At 55.8% G+C, this 9,913-nt stretch overlaps 1 long non-coding RNA gene across 1 annotated transcript; it reads left to right on the forward strand.

Annotated features, from left to right (window-relative positions):
- Window positions 1-5,436: 5,436 nt before the first annotated feature.
- On the forward strand, window positions 5,437-8,432 carry LOC146751135 (uncharacterized). Its single transcript, XR_014941851.1, has 2 exons — window positions 5,437-5,521; window positions 8,168-8,432. It is a non-coding gene; the product is annotated as an uncharacterized LOC146751135 (long non-coding RNA).
- Window positions 8,433-9,913: the final 1,481 nt, after the last annotated feature.

Below are 9,913 nucleotides of genomic sequence, written 5' to 3' on the forward strand. Positions count from 1 at the left end.
AGAAACCCATAGAGAGCCATAGAGACCCATAGAAACCCCATAGAGACCCCATAGAAAGCCATAGAGACCTCATAGAGACCCACTGAGACCCATAGAAACCCCATATAGACCCTCTGAGACCCCATAGAGACCCCATAGAAAGCCATAGTGACCCACTGAGACCCCATAGAGACCCCATCGAGACCCCATAAAGAGTCATAGAAACCCCATAGAGACCCATAGAGCCCCCTGAGACCCATAGAGATCCCATAAAGACCCACTGAGACCCAAAGAAACACCATAGAGACCCACAGAGAGCCATGCAGAACCATAGTGACCCATAGAGACCCCATAGAGACCCCATAGAGACCCCATAGAGACCAATAGAGACCCATAGAGACCCCATAGAGACCCACTGAGACCCCATAGAGACCCCATCGAGACCCCATAAAGAGTCATAGAAACCCCATAGAGACCCATAGAGACCCCCTGAGACCCATAGAGATCCCATAAAGACCCCCTGAGACCCATAGGGTCCCCCTGAGAGCCATCGAGACCCACTGAGACCCCATAGAGACCCCATAGAGACCCCCTGAGACCGATAGAGACCCTATAGAGACCCCACGTCCCCATGGTGTCCCCACTGCCCCATAGCTGGGTGTCCCCATGTGTCCCCATAGCCCTATAGTGTCCCTATGTGTCCCCATGGCCCCATAGCCGGGTGTCCCTATATGTCCCTATGGCCCCATGGTGTCCCTATGTGTCCCCATTGCCCCATAGCCAGGTGTCCCCCTATGGCCCCATAGCCCTATAGTGTCCCCATGGCCCCATAGCTGGGTGTCCCCATGTGTCCCCACAGCCCTATAGTGTCCCCATGGCCCCATGGCCCCATTGTGTCCCCATGTGGCCCCATAGCATGGTGTCCCTATATGTCCCCATGGCCCTATGGTGTCCCCTTGTGTCCCCATGGCCCCATAGCTGGGTGTCCCCATGTGTCCCCATAGCCCTATAGTGTCCCCATGGCCCCATAGCCGGGTGTCCCCCATAGCCCCATGGCCCCATTGTGTTCCCATGTGTCCCCATGGCCCCATAGCCAGGTGTCCCCCCATGGCCCCATAGCCCTATGGTGTCCCCATGTGTCCCCATAGCCCCATAGCTGGGTGTCCCTATATGTCCCTATGGCCCCATGTGTCCCCATGTGTCCCCATGGCCCCATAGCCGGGTGTCCCCCCATAGCCCTATGGTGTCCCCATGTGTCCCCATGGCCCCATAGCCAGGTGTCCCTATATGTTCCTATGGCCCCATGGTGTCCCTATGTGTCCCCATGGCCCCATAGCCGGGTGTCCTCCCATGGCCCCATAGCCGGGTGTCCCCCCATGGCCCCATAGCCGGGTGTGTCCCCATGGCCCCATAGCCCTATGGTGTCCCTATGTGTCCCCATGGCCCCATAGCCGGGTGTCCCTATATGTCCCTATGGCCCCATGTGTCCCCATGTGTCCCCCCATCCCCACGGCCCTATAGCGTTCCCCTATATCCCCCTGTCCCGTATCTCTCAGTGCAGTTCCCCATTTGACCAGCAGGGGGCGCCAGCTCCCAGATCGCCCTATAGAATTCAACGCGTTACCCCCCAACACCGCCCCACAACCCCCTTATAGGGTGGGACCCCCATGACCCCCCCATAACCGCCCCATATAGGATGGGACCCCATAACCCCCCCCCCCGTATAGGATAGGACCCCCATGAGCCCCCCTATAGCCCCCTTATAGGGTGGGACCCCCATGACCCCCCCATAACCGCCCCATATAGGATGGGACCCCATAACCCCCCCCCCCATATAGGATAGGACCCCCATGAGCCCCCCCATAACCGCCCCATATTGGATGGGACCCCCATGAACCCCCCCATTATAGGATGGGACCCCCATGACCCCCCCATTATGGGATGGGACCCCCATGAGCCCCCCCATAACCGCCCCATATAGGATGGGACCCCATAACCCCCCCCCCCATTATGGGATGGGACCCCCATGAGCCCCCCATAACCGCCCCATATAGGATGGGACCCCCATGACCACCCCATTATGGGATGGGACCCACATGACCCCCCCCAGAACCGCCCCATATAGGATGGGACCCCATAACCCCCCCCCATTATGGGATGGGACCCCCATGAGCCCCCCATAACCGCCCCTATATAGGATGGGACCCCATGACCCCCCCCATTATGGGATGGGACCCCCCCCATATAGGATGGGACCCTCTAAACCCCCCCATTATGGGATGGGACCCCCTCATATAGGATGGGACCCCATGAGCCCCCCCCTTATAGGATGGGATCCATCCCATATGGGATGGGACCCCCTGACCCCCCCCCATTATAGGATGGGACCCCCATGAGCCCCCCATCCATAACCACCCATATAGGATGGGACCCCCATGAGCCCCCCATAACCACTCCATATAGAATAGACCCCCATGAACCCCCCCATTATGGGATAAACCCCCCCCCCCATTATAGGATGGGATCCCCATGAGCACCCCATAACCGCCCCATATAGGATGGGACCCATAACCCCCCCATATAGGATGGGATGCCCTGACCCCCCCATTATGGGATGGGACCCACATGACCCCCCCCTAGAACCACCCCATATAGAATGGGACCCCCTGACCCCCACATTATAGGATGGGACCCCCCCATATAGGATGGGACCCCCATGAGCCCCCCTATAACCCCCCTTATAGGGTGGGACCCTCTGAATGCCACCCCATTATGGAATGGGACCCCCACGACCCCCCCCCATAACCACCCCATATAGGATGGGACCCTCTGAACCCCCCCCTCCCCTTATAGGATGGGACCCCCCATATAGGATGGAACCCCCTGACCCCCCCATTATGGGATGGGACCCCCATGAGCCCCCCCATAACCGCCCCATATAGGATGGGACCCCCTGACCCCCACATTATAGGATGGGACCTCCCCATATAGGATGGGACCCCCATGAACCCCCCCTATAACTCTCCTTATAGGGTGGGACGCTCTGAATGCCCCCCCATTATGGGATGGGACCCCCACGACCCCCCCCTATAACCACCCCATATAGGATGGGACCCCCATGAACCCCCCCATTATGGGATGGGACCCCCATGAGCCCCCCCATAACCGCCCCATATAGGATGGGACCCTCTGACGCCCCCCATTATGGGATGGGACCCCCCCCATATAGGATTGGACCCCAATGAACCCCCCCCATTATGGGATGGGACCCCCATGAGCCCCCCATAACCTCCCCATATAGGATGGGACCCCGTGACCCCCCCCATTATAGGATGGGACCCCCATGAGCCCCCCCATAACCGTCCCATATTGGATGGGACCCCCTGACCCCCCACCCCATATAGGATAGGACCCCCATGAACCCCCCCATTATGGGATGGGACCCACATGACCCCCCCTATAACCACCCCATATAGGATGGGACCCCATGACCCCCCCATTATGGGATGGGACCCCCCCCATATAGGGTGGGACCCCATTGAGCCCCCCCATAACCTCCCCCATATAGGATGGGACCCCCTGAACCCCCCCCTTTCTTATAGGATGGGACCCCCCATATAGAGTGGGACCCCCATGAGACCCCCATAGCCGCCCTATATGGGATGGGACCCCCTGACTCCCTCCCCATGTAGGATAGGACCCCCGTTACCCCCCCCATAGACCCCCATATAGGATGGGACCCCCTGACCCCCCCCCATTATGGGATGGGACCCCCATGAGCCCCCCCTATAACCGCCCCATATAGGATATATAGGATGCCCCCCCTTAGTCCTCCACGCCGCACGGTGGCGCTGTCTCGTCCCCCATGTTACCTTATATAACCCCATACGATCTCATATAACCCCATATCATCCCATATCATCCCATATCACCTATATAAACCCATAGAACCCCATAGAACCTCATAGAATCCCATATCCCCCATATAATCCTATAGAACCCCATATCACCCCATATCCCCCCATAACCCCATGTAACCCCATAGAGCCCCATAGTACCCCATAGAACCCCATAGAACCCCATAGAACCCCATAGAGCCCCATAGAGCCCCATAGAACCCCATATCACCCCATATCCCCCCCATAACCCCATGTAACTCCGTGTAACCCCATAATACCCAATAGAGCCCCATAGAACCACGTAGAACCCCATAGAGCCCCATAGAACCCCATAGAGACCCATAGAGCCCCATAGAACCCCATAGAACCCCATAGTACCCCATAGAGTCCCATAGAGCCCCATATCACCCCATAGAGCCCCATAATACCCCATAGAACACCATAGAACCCCATAGAGCACCATAGAACCCCATAGAACCCCATAGAACCCCATAGAGCTCCATAGAACCCCATAGAACCCCATAGAACCCCATAGTACCCCATAGAGCTCCACAGAACCCTATAGAACCCCATATCCCATCTTATAACCCCATAGTACCCCATAGAACCCCATAGAGTCCCATAGAGCCCCATAGAACTCCATAGAACCCCATAGAGCCCCATAGTACCCCATAGAGCCCCATAGAGTCCCATATAGCCCCATAGAACCCCATGGAACCCCATAGTACCCCATAGAGTCCCATAGAGCCCCATATCACCCCATAGAGCCCCATAATAACCCATAGAACCCCATAGAACCCCATAGAACCCCATAGAGCACCATAGAACCCCATAGAACCCCATAGAACCCTATAGAGCACCATAGATCCCCATAGAGCCCCATAGAGCCCCATAGAACCCCAAATCCCCCCATATCCCCCCATATAACCCCATATCCCCCCATATCCCCCCATATAACCCCATATCCCCCCATATAACCCCATATAACCCCATATAACCCCATATCCCCCTATATAACCCCATATAACCCCAGATCCCCCCATATAACCCCATATCCCCCCATATAACCCCATATCCCCCTATATAACCCCATATAACCCCCTATCCCCCTATATAACCCCATATCCCCCCATATAACCCCATATAACCCCATATAACCCCATATAACCCCATATAACCCCATATCCCCCCATATAACCCCATATAACCCCATATCCCCCCATATAACCCCATATCCCCCCATATAACCCCATATCCCCCCATATAACCCCATATCCCCCTATATAACCCCATATAACCCCATATCCCCCCATATAACCCCATATCCCCCCATATAACCCCATATAACCCCATATAACCCCATATCCCCCCATATAACCCCATATCCCCCCATATCCCCCCATATAACCCCATATAACCCCATATCCCCCCAGATAACCCCATATAACCCCATATAATCCCAATATAGGGCGCCCCCTTAGTCCTCCACGCCGCGGGGTGGCGCTGTCTCGTCTCCCACCCCCCTCCCGTTACGTCACTTCCGGTCTGCCTCACTTCCGGCGCGCCGCTGGGATCCAAGATGGCGGCGGGTGGGAGGAAGGCAACGAGGGGAGGAGGAATGAAAGCAGGCCGCAATGGGAAGGGTCGGTATGGGGGGAGATATGGGGGGATATAGGGGGATATATGGGGTTGTATGGGGAATATGGGGGGATATAGGGGGGATATGGGGGGATATAGGGGGATATGGGGGGATATATGGGGGGATATAGGGGGATATGGGGGGATATAGGGGGTTATATGGGGGATTTGGGGGGGATATGGGGGGATATAGGGGGATATGGGGGATATGGGGGGTTATAAGGGGATATAGGGGGATATGGGGGGTCTATGGGGGGATATGGGGTGTCTATGGGGGGATATAGGGGGGATATGGGGGTCTGTGGGGGGATATTGGGGTGCTGTGGGGGGATATGGGGGGATATAGGGGGGATATGGGGGGGGTATGGGGGATATGGGGGGTTATAAGGGGATATGGGGGATATAGGGGGTCTATGGGGGGGATATGGGGGATATGGGGTTATATGGGGGATATGGGGGGATATATGGGGTTATATGGGGGATATGGGGGGTATATGGGGGATATGGGGGGCTATGGGGTTATATGGGGGGATATAGGGGGGAAATGGGGGGATATGGGGTGATATGGGGGGATATAGGGGGTCTGTGGGGGGGATATGGGGGATATGGGGTTATATGGGGGATATGGGGGGTTATATGGGGGATATGGGGGGGATATGGGGGATATGGGGGGCTATGGGGTTATATGGGGGGATATAGGGGGGAAATGGGGGGATATGGGGTGATATGGGGGGATATAGGGGGTCTATGGGGGGATATAGGGGGATATGGGGGGATATATGGGGTTATATGGGGGGATATATGGGGGATATATGGGGGATATGGGGGGATATAGGGGTGCTGTGGGGGGATATGGGGGGATATAGGGGGGATATGGGGGGGGTATGGGGGATATGGGGGGTTATAAGGGGATATGGGGGATATAGGGGGGATATAGGGGGTCTATGGGGGGGATATGGGGGATATGGGGTTATATGGGGGATATGGGGGGATATATGGGGTTATATGGGGGATATGGGGGGTATATGGGGGATATGGGGGGCTATGGGGTTATATGGGGGGATATAGGGGGGAAATGGGGGGATATGGGGTGATATGGGGGGATATAGGGGGTCTATGGGGGGGATATGGGGGATATGGGGTTATATGGGGGATATGGGGGGATATATGGGGTTATATGGGGGATATGGGGGGTATATGGGGGATATGGGGGGCTATGGGGTTATATGGGGGGATATAGGGGGGAAATGGGGGGATATGGGGTGATATGGGGGGATATAGGGGGTCTATGGGGGGATATAGGGGGATATGGGGGGATATATGGGGTTATATGGGGGATATGGGGGGATATAGGGGGGATATATGGGGGATATGGGGGGATATAGGGGGTCTATGGGGGGGTATGGGGGGATATGTGGGGTTATGGGGGGGATATGGGGGGATATGGGGTTATAGGAGGGATATAGGGGGGATATGGGGGATATATGGGGGATATGGGGGGATATGGGGGATATGGGGGATATGGGGGATATATGGGGTTATATGGGGGAATATGGGGGGATATGGGAGGTATATGGGGTTGTATGGGGAATATGGGGGGATATATGGGGTTTTATGGGGGATATGGGGGGATATATGGGGTTATATGGGGGATATGGGGTTATATGGGGGATATGGGGGGATATGGGGGGGATATAGGGGGATATGGGGGGATATGGGGTTATATGGGGGATATGGGGTTATATGGGGGGATTTGGGGGGATATGAGGTGGATATGGGGGGGATATAGGGGGGATATGGGGGGGATATGGGGGATATATGGGGGGATATAGGGGATATGGGGGGATATATGGGGGATATGGGGGGATATGGGGTTATATGTGGGATATGGGGGGATATATGGGGTTATATGGGGGGATATGGGGGATATGGGGTTATATGGGGGATATGGGGGGATATATGGGGGATATGGGGGGATATGGGGGATATGGGGGGATATAGGGGGGATATGGGGGATATATGGGGGATATGGGGGATATATGGGGGGATATGGGGGATATATGGTGGGATATGGGGATATGGGGGGCTGTGGGGGGAGATGGGGGGATATGGGGTGTCTATGAGGGGGTCTATGTGGGGATATGGGGGGGATATGGGGGGATATATGGGGGGTCTGTGCGGGGCTGTGGGGGGATATGGGGGAATATGGGGGTTCTATGGGGGGATATAGGGGGTCTATGGGGGGACATGGGGGTCTATGGGGGGATATATGGGGTTATGGGGTGTCTATGGGGGGATATGGGGGATATGAGGGGCTGGGGGGGGTCTATGGGGGGAGATGGGGGGTGATGTGGGGGGAGATGGGGGGATATGGGGGGATATATGGGGTTATATGGGGGATATGGGGGGATATAGGGGATATGGGGTTATATGGGGGATATATGGGGGGATATATGGGGTTATATGGGGGGATATGGGGGATTAAGGGGGTATATGGGGGATCTATGGGGGGATATATGGTGTTATGGGGGGTCTATGGGGGGATATGGGGGAATATATGGGGTTATGGGGGGGATATAGGGGGATATATGGGGGATATGGGGGGATTATGGGGTAGGGGTCCTCACTCCGTCCCCCTCCTCCCCCTCCAGGTGCCGCCCGCCCCATACGAAGCCCCCCCCCCAAAAAGCCGCCCCCCAATACGGGTCAAGCCAAGGCCCCCCCATCGAGACCCCCCCCCAATATGGGGCAGCCAGACCCCCCAGCGCCCCCCACATCGAGACCCCCCCCCAAAAACACCCAGAGCTTCACCAAGAGGGCACGGCTCGTCCTGCGCAACCTCAGCTTCAAGGTGGGACCCCAGACCCACATATCACCCCATAGAGCCCCATAGAGCCCCATAGAACCCCATAGAACCCCATAAAGCCCCATAGAATTCCATAGAGCCCCATAGAACCCCATAGAACCCCATAAAACCCCATAGAACCCCACAGAGCCCCATAGAACCCTATATCCGTACATATCCCTCCATAGAACCCCATAGAGCCCCATAGAACCCCATAGAGCCCCATAGAACCCCATTGAGCCCCATAGAACCCCATAGAACCCCATGGAACCCCATAGAGCCCCATAGAACCCCATAGAACCCCATAGAGCCCCATAGAACCCCATAGAACCCCATAGAGCCCCATAGAACCCCATAGAGCCCCATAGAACCTCATAGAGCCCCATAGAACCCCATAGAGCCCCATAGAACCCCATAGAACCCCATAGAGCCCCATAGAACCCCATAGAGCCCCATAGAACCCCATAGAGCCCCATAGAGCCCCATAGAACCCCATAGAACCCCATAGAGCCCCATAGAACCCCATGTAACCCCATATCACACGGCTCGTCTTGCGCAACCTCAGCTTCAAGGTGGGACCCCAGACCCACATATCACCCCATAGAACCCCATAGAGCCCCATAGAACCCCATAGAGCCCCATAGAACACCATAGAACCCCATTGAGCCCCATAGAACCCCATAGAACCCCATAGAACCCCATAGAGCCCCATAGAACCCCACAGAGCCCCATAGAACCCTATATCCGTACATATCCCTCCATAGAACCCCATAGAACCCCATATAACCCCATAAAACCCCATAGAACCCCATAGAGCCCCATAGAGTCCCATAGAACCCCATGAAACCCCATAGAGCGCCATATCCCCTCATATCCCCCCATAGAACCCTATATAACCCCATAGAGCCCCATAGAACCCTATATAACCCCATAGAGCCCCATAGAACCCCATGTAACCCCATATCACCCCATAGAACCCCATAGAACCCATAGAACCCCATAGAGCCCCATAGAACCCCATAGAACCCCATAAAGCCCCATAGAACCCCATAGAACCCTATATAACCCCATAGAGCCCCATATAACGCCATAAAACCCCATAGAACCCCATAGAGCCCCATAGAGTCCTATAGAACCCCATGAAACCCCATAGAGCGCCATATCCCCTCATATCCCCCCATAGAACCCTATATAACCCCATAGAGCCCCATAGAACCCTATATAACCCCATAGAGCCCCTTAGAACCCTATATAGCCCCATAGAGCCCCATATCCCCTCATATCCCCCCATAGAACCCTATATAACCCCATAGAGTCCCATAGAACCCTATATCCCCCCATAGAGCCCCATAGAACCCTATATAACCCCATAGAGCCCCATAGAACCCCATAGAGCCCCATAGAGCCCCATAGAACCCCATGTAACCCCATAGAGCCCCATAGAACCCCATGTAACCCCATATCACACGGCTCGTCCTGCGCAACCTCAGCTTCAAGGTGGGACCCCAGACCCACATATCACCCCATAGAACCCCATAGAGCCCCATAGAGC

The sequence above is a fragment of the Coturnix japonica genome, unplaced genomic scaffold, assembly GCF_054131305.1.
Source record: "Coturnix japonica strain WE unplaced genomic scaffold, WE-NBRP24 Scf129, whole genome shotgun sequence".
Classification (NCBI taxonomy): domain Eukaryota; kingdom Metazoa; phylum Chordata; class Aves; order Galliformes; family Phasianidae; genus Coturnix; species Coturnix japonica.